The sequence below is a fragment of the Puma concolor genome, chromosome A2, assembly GCF_028749965.1.
Source record: "Puma concolor isolate L17-30 chromosome A2, mPumCon1.1.hap2, whole genome shotgun sequence".
Classification (NCBI taxonomy): Eukaryota; Metazoa; Chordata; class Mammalia; order Carnivora; family Felidae; genus Puma; species Puma concolor.
This window is the reverse complement of record NC_141668.1, coordinates 70,413,639-70,425,263: the sequence shown is the minus strand read 5'-3', so window position 1 is coordinate 70,425,263 and position 11,625 is coordinate 70,413,639. Positions and strand designations below refer to the sequence as shown.

Genomic DNA, 11,625 nt, shown 5'->3' with positions numbered 1-11,625 from the left:
TGTGTGTATATATGCTTTCTTACTTTTGTAAAAATTCCTTTAAAAAGCAGTATAAAATGTTATGCATTTAAAGTTTTCCTCTGCCAATGCCTCACCCATCCTGTGCTATTATTTATCCTAGTACCATGTTATACCTTTACCATGTTCTCACACCAGCTGGAACTTATTTTTAGTGTTTTTTGAAACAAGCTCATAAGTCTTCAAGTTTCATTTTTTCTTTTTCTTGGAATAGATTTTTAGATCATAAAAATGTGTAACTTATGTTACATTTGTGCAGTTTACTATATTTAATATTTCCTTACATTTCATGTTTTCCCATAAACTTTATTTTTTTAATTCCCTGGAGAAATGATATTTCAGTATATTTTTATTTAATTCCCTCTCAAAGTAATTAAAACCCACTAAAAATAAGAGAAGCCTATTTCAGAAAAGAGTGCTAAAACTAAATTTTTGTTATGCCCAAACTATAAAAGATGCCGGTTGAAAGCACATGGCATCTTATAACCAGCTTATGTAATAGCTACTCCAGTTATTGGTGACATATAATCTGCGTCTTAAATCCAAAAAGTGCAGGTTGATGGCAGAGTGCCAGACAAAGTGGAATAAGCGAGATTGTTTTTTACCTTCTTGGTCTGGTGGTTTTCTGCTGTCAACAGTGTTGCCCTGGCCGTGGTCAGGATTGCTAGAGACTAGTGACAGTTTGAGCAGTGAAGCAACTGGCATTGTGTGACCAAGAGACTATCCTGTAAGATGCTGACTTGGTGTAAACTCCAAGAGATGTATTTTTCTTTCATAAACATATTTTTCATTCAGATTTGATTTTATGAAATAAATTAGGGATTATTACACTTCAAAAAAAGTGAAGATTAATAAATGGGAAACATGTAACCAAATATTTTGGGGAAATGATTAATTGGCTCTTTTTTCTAAAAGTTGATTTTCAAGTGAAGCAGAAAACAAGCTGAAAGGTAAAAGCAAGTACTATGTTAATCTTCATAAGAGAAATACTTATAAAGTATCCGAATCTGAAAGTGAGGACAATGATGGTTAGGGCTACTAAAAGTAGGGTCCGTGAACCATTGCCCATTTGGGAAAAGATAAATATAAAAACTGACTCTTCCTATTTCATCGAACCCTGTGATTTTGTATTTTGAAAAAATCAGTCCATGGCATTTGAAAATTTTTGAAAGCTGCCCTTTACCACAATTAGTTTGAGCTGCATTGATCTAGCATAAATTACTATAAACCAGAAAAAAAAGAGTGCCATTTGAACTTCATAGTATTGACAATAATTTATTCCATGTGATTCTGAAAGCTAGGAAGTGAAAGGTTTTTATCTCTGAAAGATCTCTCTTTAGCCCTAATATAACATCTTTATTTTCATAAGATTACAGCAAAGCAGGCTGAAGCCAATATTCTCTCCTTTTGCAGATGGAAAAACAAAAGTACAAAGAGCTTAAGTGAGATGTCTGATATTACACAATTATCATCAAAATTTTAAAGTCAAGGGAAGAGCATTGCATAGAACTTGTTTAATAGTCTGATGAATAAAATAAAAACACCCTAGGTTGATTATGGCAGCAAATTGGATATATTTGCAATTCCTTATGGTAGATGGCAGTGCTTTGTCTCAAGGTTTCAGAAGGAAAAGCATTATGTTACAGTCATTCAATGGATGACTAGTAAAACTACACATACTAAATAAAAAGGTAAGGAGTTTGAAAGAATTCACTAAGCAAAACCAAAATTGAAGAGAATGAAGGTAGGAATGCATGCATAGTTGGCTAAAGAACTGATATAGCAGAAATATAAGTCCACACTTCTTTGAAAGATATAAAATCCCACAAGGGAAAAGGCTTGACATCTTGGACACATAGAAATAAAATGAAAATAGAAAGGGAGAGTTTAGACATACACTAGGAATTTTTGTTAGTTGTTGAGAGTTATTAGGTTAGTTGAGTGGGTGCCCAAAGGAATCTCTGAGGACATTTAAAACCTCATTGAACAAAGCCGTGGACATTGTATTGTGCAGAGCAAGACTTCAATGGCAAGGGGGATGGACTGGATCAACCATGAGGTATTTTTCAGCTCTAATTTCTAGTATTCCATAGCTCTGTGAAGAATAGTTGCTAAATTGCTTGATCAACCCAGACAAACAAAACTCAACACAAGAATAAAACTCCAGACAAAACAATAAAGTTAGCCAAAATTGAAACACGCCCCTCCAAAAAGAAAAACAAAAACCCTAAATCTTGCATCATACACTAAAGACGACAAATTCAGGCTCCTGGCAACCTGCCCAGAGAAATGAATTCCAGAGACAGGACCCTTCAGGGAGCAAGCCCAACTAGAAGGCTGGGAGAGTTCAGCTTCACAGTTAGGCTTGCAAAACCTTCCAGCTGATCTTAATACTAGAGCAGGCTAAAAAAGTGAAAAGGAAAAGAAATCTGTTAAAGAATCTGGTCTATGAGTGAACTATTCATTCAACAAAGATTTGTGGAGTGCCTGCTGTAAGCCAACCACTACTCTAGGGTAGGGTACATCAGTGAACAAAACAGACAAGATCTCTGTTCTTGTGAAACTTACATTCTAGCACAATGAACAATAAACAACACAGGATGGTGTATCATAAGGAGTAATGAGTGCTAAGTGGGGTAAAAAGATGAGGGACAGGGGGTGGAATCCCAGCAGGTGACTGTATTTAATAATGCAACTGGGGTAGAACTCATGGAGGAGAGACATCTGAGCAAGACTGGAAGTGAAAGGAGGTAGCCAGGTGAATTTGGGGGGAAGAACATTAAGGATAGGAGGAAAGTCAGAGCAAACCTGGTGTGTCTGAGGAACAGGAAGGCGGCTAGTGTGGCTGGAGGGGAGTGAGCATAAAGAAAACCATAGAGTGAGTCAAGGAAGCCTAGGTTGTTAACAGGACCTTGTCTTTTACTCCATCTGAGTTAACTACCCACAATATCTTGCTTCTAGGATTCTAGGAACTCAGTAAGAAACTAATTCATTCCAGGTATCAAATTTCCTAGGAAACCATTCCACCCATATATCAATAGTGTTTCCTCAGGTTACTTAAGTCTGTAAGTTTTACTAATGTCAGCATTATCCAGGGATGTGGGCCCTTAATGTAAAAGTATGTCCTATAATTACTGCTACTGAGAATGAGGAAGACTCATCAATATTGAAACTCTGGATATTTGCTTCCATTTATTCTTAGACCAGCAATAAAAAAATCCAAACAAAATTGCATTTGTGATCTTTGTACGATATTTGCACATATATGAACTATGTCTTCTGTCACAGAAAATAAACCCTTAATATTGGCAATTCTGTTACAGGCTCATGTTCTTGAAATCTAATCTTTACTAGGGACTTGATAAATATTTAAACATAAGGAAAAGCATAAATCAATTTAGAAGACAAAAAGTGGATTTTGCTTTTGAGAAGTAAAGACAATATGAAAGGAATTATTAGATGTTTTCAGATATTTGAAAAAAATTGTAATAAAATTAAAAGTTAAGTTAGAAAATCACTCTCAATGTTCATTCATTAATTGAAAAAAGTGTGCTGAGTGCCTGCAATGTGCCTAGCAAGTTTTCTAGATTCTACGGATACAAGAATGAACAAGAACAAACAATACGCAAAGGCCTGCAGTCTACTATTTTATTCCAGTAAGATTCTCCTCAAGGAGGACAAGGAGTGGATCCCCATTACCAAGCTGGGCTACCTGGTCAAGGACATGAAGATCAATTCCCTGGAGGAAATCTCTGTCTTCTCCCTGCCCATCAATCATTGACTTTTTCCTGGGGGCATCCCTCAAGGATGAGGTATTGAAGATTATACCTGTGCAAAAGCAGACCCATGCTGGCCACCTGATCAGGTTCACGGCATTTGTTGCTATCAGAGATTACAATGGACACATCGGTCTGGGTGTTAACTGCTCCGAGGAGGTAGCCACTGCCATCTGTGGGGCCATCATCGTGGCCAAGCTTTCCATTGTCCTTGTGCAAGGAGGCTACTCAGGGAACAAGATCAGCAAGCCCCACACTGTCCCATGACCACTGTGGGTCTCTGCTCGTGTGCCTCATCCTTGCCCCCCGAGGCACTGGCATTGTCTCAGCCCCTGTGCCGAAGAAGCTACTGATGATGGCCGGTATGGACGACTGCTATACCTCAGCGAGGGGCTGCACTGCCACCCTGGGCAACCTTGCCAAGGCCACTTTTGATGCCATTTCCAAGACCTACCCCTGACCTCTGGAAAGAGACTGTGTTCACCAAGTCTCCTTATCAGGAATTTATTGACCATCTTGTAAAGATCCACACCAGAGTCTCCATGCAGAGGACCCAGGCTTCAGCTGTAAGAAAAATAAAGTGAATTAAAGCTTAAAAAAAAATCTTCTCAGGCAGTTCACCAGATAATTCCTGTGTAATAATATGCAATTGAGGACATGGATTCAAAGCTCATCTGCAACCCAACATCACCTTTTAAGATGGAATATGTAAGTAAAGGATGCTCTGTGCTTGTCCCCACCTCATCATTCCACTCTTTGAATATCCTCAAAGACTACATGCTGAATTTTTTTTAGGAACTTTAGGTAAGGAAAAGAGCATAGCATTTGAGTAAGAGCTGTGTTGTCCAGTACACCAGCCACCAGCCACAGGTAACTACTGAGCAATTGAAATGTGGCTAGTTCAGATTGAGACGTGCTCTAAGTATAAAACACACTGGATTTTGATGGCTCAGTTTGAAAAAGAAAGTGTAAGCTATCCAAAAACTTTGTGTTGATTACATATTGAAATGCTAATATTTTTAACACATTGAGTTAAATAAAATATGTTATTAATTTATCATTTCTTTTTACTTTTTTTATGTGGCTACTAGAAAACTTATATCTGTGACTCAGTTTCCCCAAGTGAGGGGATCTACATTTGTTTCCTATATCAGCTCCGTACTGTTACATAACAGAAGCTGATTCTTATTGAGTACTCAGCTCATTGAGTGGCAAACTCTCTTCCAAGCAAGTTACTTGTGTTTAAACATTTATCCTCATAATAACCCTGTGAAGAACGATTTCTCTGGATGAATAATTTGAGGCACTGAAAGGTCAAGAAACTTGCCAAAGGCTATACATCTAGTGACCAGGAGAGCAATATGGCTTTAAAGCTATAACTAACCCAGTGACTCTCAATCCTGAGTGTCATCAGAATTACCTGCAGAGCTGGTTAAAACGCAGATTGCTGAGCTCCTCCTCCGAAAGTTCTGACTCCTTTGACCTGGGGAGTAACCTGAGAATGTGCATTGCTAACAAGCTTCCAGGTGATTTTGATGCTGCTGATTTGCAAACCACATTTTGAGAACCATTAGTCTAATAAAGTCCTCAGCATTTTTGAACCATTGTTTCTTTACCTTAAAGTGTGGATATTTCATATACCTACCTCACAAACCATGAAATTCACCATTTTAAAGGGTGCAACTCCAGGGTTTTGGTATATTCAGTTTTGCAACTATCATTGCTATCCAGTTCCAAAATGTTTCCATCACTCCAAAAAGAAACCCAATATCCATTAGCAGTCTCCATTACCCCTTCCCCCAGGTCCTGGTAACCACTAATCACCTTCTTTATGGATTTGCCTATTATGGACATTTCATGCAAATTGAAAATATAATATGTGGTCTTTTGTGTCTGGCTTCTTTCACTTAGCATAAGGTTTTCAAGGTTCATCCATGTTATAACATGTATGGATACTTAATTCCATTTTATGGTCAAATAATATAAAATTATATGGGCATACCACATTTTGTTATCCATTTATCAGTTGATGCACATTTTGGTTGTTTCCACTTTTTGGTTATTTATGAACTTGTGTGGATTTGTTTTCATTTTTTCATGGGATATAACTGGGAATGAGTTCAGTAGGAGTGGAATTGCTGACTCCTATAGTGTCTCTATATTTAACATTTTGAAGAACTATCAAACTATTTCCAAAGCATTGTACCATTTTACATTACCATTGGCAATGTATGAGGGCTCCAGTTTTTCCATAACCTTGACAACACTTGTCATTGTCTGTCATTTTGATTATAGCCATCCCAATGGGTGTGAAGTAGTGTCTCATTAGGGTTTTGATTTGCATTGCTGTATGACTAATGATGTTTAGTTTTTCAAGTGCTATTGGACATTTATGTATCTTCTTTGGAGAAATGCCTATCCAAATCTTTGCCCATGTTTAAATTGGGTTGTCTTTTTATTGTTGAGGTATAAGAATTCTTTATGTATTCTGGGTACAAGTCCCTTATTGGATATATGACTTGCAATTTCTCCCATTCTGTGGGTTGCCTTTTCACTTTCTCAACAGTGTCCATTGAAGCAAAAAGCTTTTAATCTTGTAATTTATATATTTTAAACTGTATATATTTAAGTGTACAACATGATGATTTGGTATACATATAGACTGTGAAATGATTACTGCAATTAAGCTAATTAACATATCTCACATAGTTACAATTAAAAAGTTTTTAAGCTTGGGGTGCCTGGGCAGCTCAGTCCATTAAGCATCTGACTGTTGGTTTCGGCTCAGGTCATGATCTCATGGTTTCTTGATTTCCAGCCCGGCGTTGGACTCTGTGCTGGTAGTGCAGAGCTTGCTTGGGATTCTCCCTCTCTCCATCTCTCTCTGCCCCTCCCCTATTCACGTTGTCTCTGTCTCTCTCAAATAAATAAACTTAAAAAATTTTTTTTCGATGAAATCCAATTTATCTGTTTTTCCTTTTATCACTTGTGCATTTAGGTTACGTCTAGAAACAATTGCATAATCCAAGGTCATGAAGATTCAGGTCAGTAATCCATTTTGAGTTAATTTTTATACATGGTGTGAAATAAGGGTCCAATTTTATTCTTTTTCATATCCAGTTACCCAATCACAGGATCCTTTCAAAATTTAGGTAAAAATACTTCAGAGGCTATATTAATTATAGTGTGTTTATTAATAATAATTACAATACGATTTCCCCACTCTGGGTGCTTCTCTGCTATTCTGTCAAAGATTTGTAAACACTCCTATTTAGAACGAAACAAATGTCCATTGAATTAAAATCTCAAGTCAGTAGGGCGCCTGGGTGGCTCAGTGGGTTGAGTGGCTGACTTTGGCTCAGGTCATGATCTCATGGTTCATGAACCACATCAGGCTCACTGCTGTCAGCACAGAGCCTGCCTTGGATCCTCTGTTCCCCTCTCTCTGCTCCTCCCCTACCACACTCTCTCCTTCAAACATGAATAAACATTTAAAAATAAAACCTCAAGTCAGTAATGACTGAACACAAGATTGGCAATTGTTCAATTACACTCCTTCATTTACTGTTATGTATTAAAGTGCCAAGATCCCTACCATTATGTCAACCTATATTAATTCCCCCATTCACATATATAGGATGAGGAAAAAAGGAATGTATATCCTATATGATTCTCCTTTGTGATTTTATAATACCATTTTTGCTCTTGTTTGTGCTTATGGTACCTAGTCAACTGATGATACAACTACAAATTTGAAATGTGGTGAGTTAATTGCTGTATGCAATTGTAATAATTGGATATACAAAACGGACCAAAATAAGATGAATGCTAGAACATTTTTTTTTAAAAAGGAGAGAAAAAAAGGCAAGTCCTACTGTGGGACTGACAGCAATTAATATACATAGGTACTTTTTTCCCATAAGAAGTCAGCTAAATGGAACGTAGAAGACATTGTTCAAAGGTTGTAAGAGGGTTGCATTGAGGGTGAAGATACAGAAAGTGTGGGTACATATGGCATCCAGAAAGATGGGAATTATAAAGTAAGAATTTGTGGGCATGTCTCTAAACTAAGGGCCCCCAGACTAGTGACAGGAATATTTAGGCTCCTGGGCAGATATAAGTCTGTGGTGCCATAATTGTAAGGGGAAGTTTCCTCAAGCTGTTTCAGCTTAAAAAACGTTCTCTTTGCTTTATTCCCTACCTCCATAGTCATTAGGCCTGTGTCTGTCCTTGGTTCATTTCTGAGGTCAGTATCTAGAGAAAAAAAAATTAATGTTCTTAGTGTTATAAATTAATAAAGTTTTCTAGTGACTTTGTCGAACATAAGCCTAAACTCTGTCAGATGAAGCTCTGGATCTAAATGAGGAAAAAAACCCTAGACTAGCATTGAGTCCAAGCAACATTGCTGAGTAGAGAGATGATAATGAAATTAGAAACCAAGCCACAGAGCCTTCTGCATTTGTTTCAGAATCACATATATATTCAATAAAATTCTGGTTAGTTACCCTCATGAGTCAAATGATAGAAGTAAAATTTGAAGTCAAGTTCTTCTTTTTGAGTATATTGACTGAATAACTCCTTAGCATTCAAAGAATTTTGGATAGGGATGTAAGTATCTCAGTATGTTTAAGGAGGTGGTAATTCCTTAAATACCCATTCCTGTGAAAATGCCCACTACATTTGGTAACATTTATTTGAAAGTTTCTGAAAAATAAACATTACCCCTAGATAGGAAATATAAGTTTATTTCTTTCAAACTTCACCCTTATGAACAAGAACTGAATACCAATGGGTGTTATCCCACAACTTCAGACTAGGGATTATGACTGGAAGACTTTTATATAATTTATTGTTTTGTTTTTGTTTTTGTTTTGGTTTTACAACTTCCCCCATGCTTACTACATTCTTTTCTTTTCTGGTGTCAGCATTCCTATAGTACTTTGGTCTAAACTTCTAAAGCAGAAATGGTGTGCATGTCCATACTGTTAACAACTAAGTACTAGAGAGTACATGATACACTCACAGCCAGTCTTGGAGATGAGAAAAAAGAGGAATCTCTAGGGATAGATGCAGTAGGCACAGCAATAAAGAGAAAAGGAATGCGGGCTATGAAATTCAGTCTTACAATTTTAAAGTCATGTGGTGAATTTATGTTCCATAAAATTCTTGTTAGTAACTACCATGAGTCATAAGTCTAATCACATGAGTTCCATGGGCCTACTTGAGGGAATAAAAGGAGCAGTTGGAAATAACCTTAGGTCAGAGACTGGACCCCACAGAAGAGTAGCCTCTCTATCTCCTGTTGGTCCCACCAGGTGAGATTCTCTTGAATTAAGCAGTGATAGCATAGACCATAACAACAACAGACACCACAGAAGTGGTGACCATACCCCACTCTAGCTACCTAGATTCTGGTATAGACCTAATCAGGTCTCTTTTCAAAACCTGCAGTTGCCTTTGCTGTCTTGTGACTTCCTTTGATTACATGTGAGGTTGTTTCTACACTTACACCTGTGACTGAATTGAATGGCTGATTGCCTCACTCCAGTTCACATTACCTGACTAGATCAAGCAATGGTGTGTCAACTCCAAGGGCTCAGAGATGGTGAGCAGAGCAAAGCAAGCACAGATATGAAAACCAGCACATAGGGTCTTATGAAAAGCATGAATTTTTAGGATATTAGAGAAGCAAGCTATAGTTAGCTTACTTCTGAATTCTGGGGCTGATTCCAAGCAAAGCAAAATTCCCCATATCCTGGGAAGAGCAAGTCTGTACATGTGGTGGCCTTGATGTCTTCTCCCTAGGCAATCACTTCTCTTACCTTAGAACAGCACAGTCAGGTTGCCAAGGACTTTCCCCCTCACATCGAGGGGCTGATTCATGAAACAGTGACTTGCTGGGTTATACTGTGTCTTGGATTTTAAAAACTGAGCAGGAGCCAGGGTGTGGACTGTCTATGCAATTCTGTCCTCAACTTGTGTCAGCATGTTTTGGTATTTAAGCCAAGTTTAAGTGCATCTGATTTGTGTGAAGAAAATTCAACAAAGGAATAAAATCATTATAGTCATATTCATTGACAGGAAAGTCAAATATTCTGGTCAGTGGGTGAAATGGATCATTGATTATTTTTAAAAAGCTCTGATATTATAACTTTAGCCCTAAAGTAATTCTCTTTTAGGCACTATTTATCTATTTCATTTCACTAAACTATATAAGCCTCCCATAAAGTAGAATTTTATCTATTTTACAAATGGAAAAATGACTTTTTAAAGATCATAATTAATCAATGATAAGCTAAAGAAAAATAGCCCTGAGTTTCTTAATCTCTGTTCATGATAGCAAGGGAAAAGTAATTTTTTACACTTCCATGATAAACACATTTACTGTGAACTTAAAAAATGCTATTTTTCCTGTGTGCTTGCAATAAAAAAAAAAATAACCATGAGGGGCACCTGGTTGGCTTAGTCAGTTGAGCATTCGACTTTGGCTCAGGTCATGATCTGGCGGTTCATGAGTTTGAGCCCCACATCAGGCTCACTGATGTCAGCCTGTCAGAGCAGAGCCCAGTTTGGGTCCTCTGCCCCCTCTCTCTGCCCCTCCTCCACTTGCACTCTCCCAAAAATAAATATTTATTTATTTAGAATATTCTAAAATATTAGAAAAAATTTAACAAAATAACAAAACCATGAGAATGGGAGGAGAATATATATTTTAAGGAATTTATTCAAAGCAAAATTCTATTTACATAATCTTTCATTTTAGCTATTTTTCTAATAAACTTTGTTTTCTAGAACAGTTTTAGAGTTATAGAAAAATTATGAGGATAGTATGGAGAATCCCATATAACCCACAACTAGTTTCCTCTGTCATTAACATCTTACCTTAGTATGGTATATTTGTCACAATTAATGAACCGATATCAATATATTGTTTTTAATTAAAGTCTGTACTCTACTCAGATTTTTTTAGTTTTACCCAGTGTCCTTTTTTCTGTTCCAGGATATCATCCAGGATATCATATTACATTTAATCATTTCTCCTTAAGCCTCTATTGACAGTGACAATTTTTTAGGCTTTCTTGGTTTTTGATGACCTTGACAGGTTTGAGGAGTACTTTCGGTTTTAGCTATATCTATATTAGGTATCTTGTAAAATGTCCCTCTAATGAGATTTTTCTAATTTTTTTCTCAATTGGATGGAAGTTACAATCTTTGGAAGCAAGACCACAGACATAAAGTGCCAATTTAATCCCATGACTTATCACTGTTGATAATCACCTTGACCACCTGGCTGAAGTAGTGTTTGTCAGGTTACATGCTCTTTTGATATTTTACTTAGTCATAGAAAATGTTCTCTTCATTAAAAATTACTAACTTTAATTTTAAACATAATTTACCCAAGTAGCAATAAAATTAGAACTAGCTATCACTGAACAGGTTACAGTACATAAGAGATGATGACATTGCATATTTAGGAGAGTGACAAGAAAAGGAATTACACAACAGAAAAACTAGTTTAGTGAGTCTTAAAGTTCATCATCTACACAATTCCTATGGAGCTTGTTGATACTATCAGTTCTTCCCTGACATATTTTACTTTGCAAAACATGTTGCAATCACTCTTTGGTTATCCGCCGCCCCCCCCCCCCCGCCCCCCTCACAAGATTCCTGATGAGGAAGCAAAGTAGGCTTCCTTCACTTATTTTCAACAAATGAAGGAAGAGCTTTGGAATCAGAGAGATTTGTGTTTGATTTTGAACTCAGCCACTTTCTACTTACTCTGTGCTCTTTGGAAAACTTTTAAGAGCACCTTGTCCATAAAAGGGGGCAG

At 37.0% G+C, this 11,625-nt stretch overlaps 1 pseudogene; it reads left to right on the top strand.

The window, feature by feature from the left end:
- Nucleotides 1-3,192: 3,192 nt before the first annotated feature.
- Nucleotides 3,193-4,856, top strand: LOC112866336 (small ribosomal subunit protein uS5 pseudogene; annotated as a pseudogene).
- Nucleotides 4,857-11,625: the final 6,769 nt, after the last annotated feature.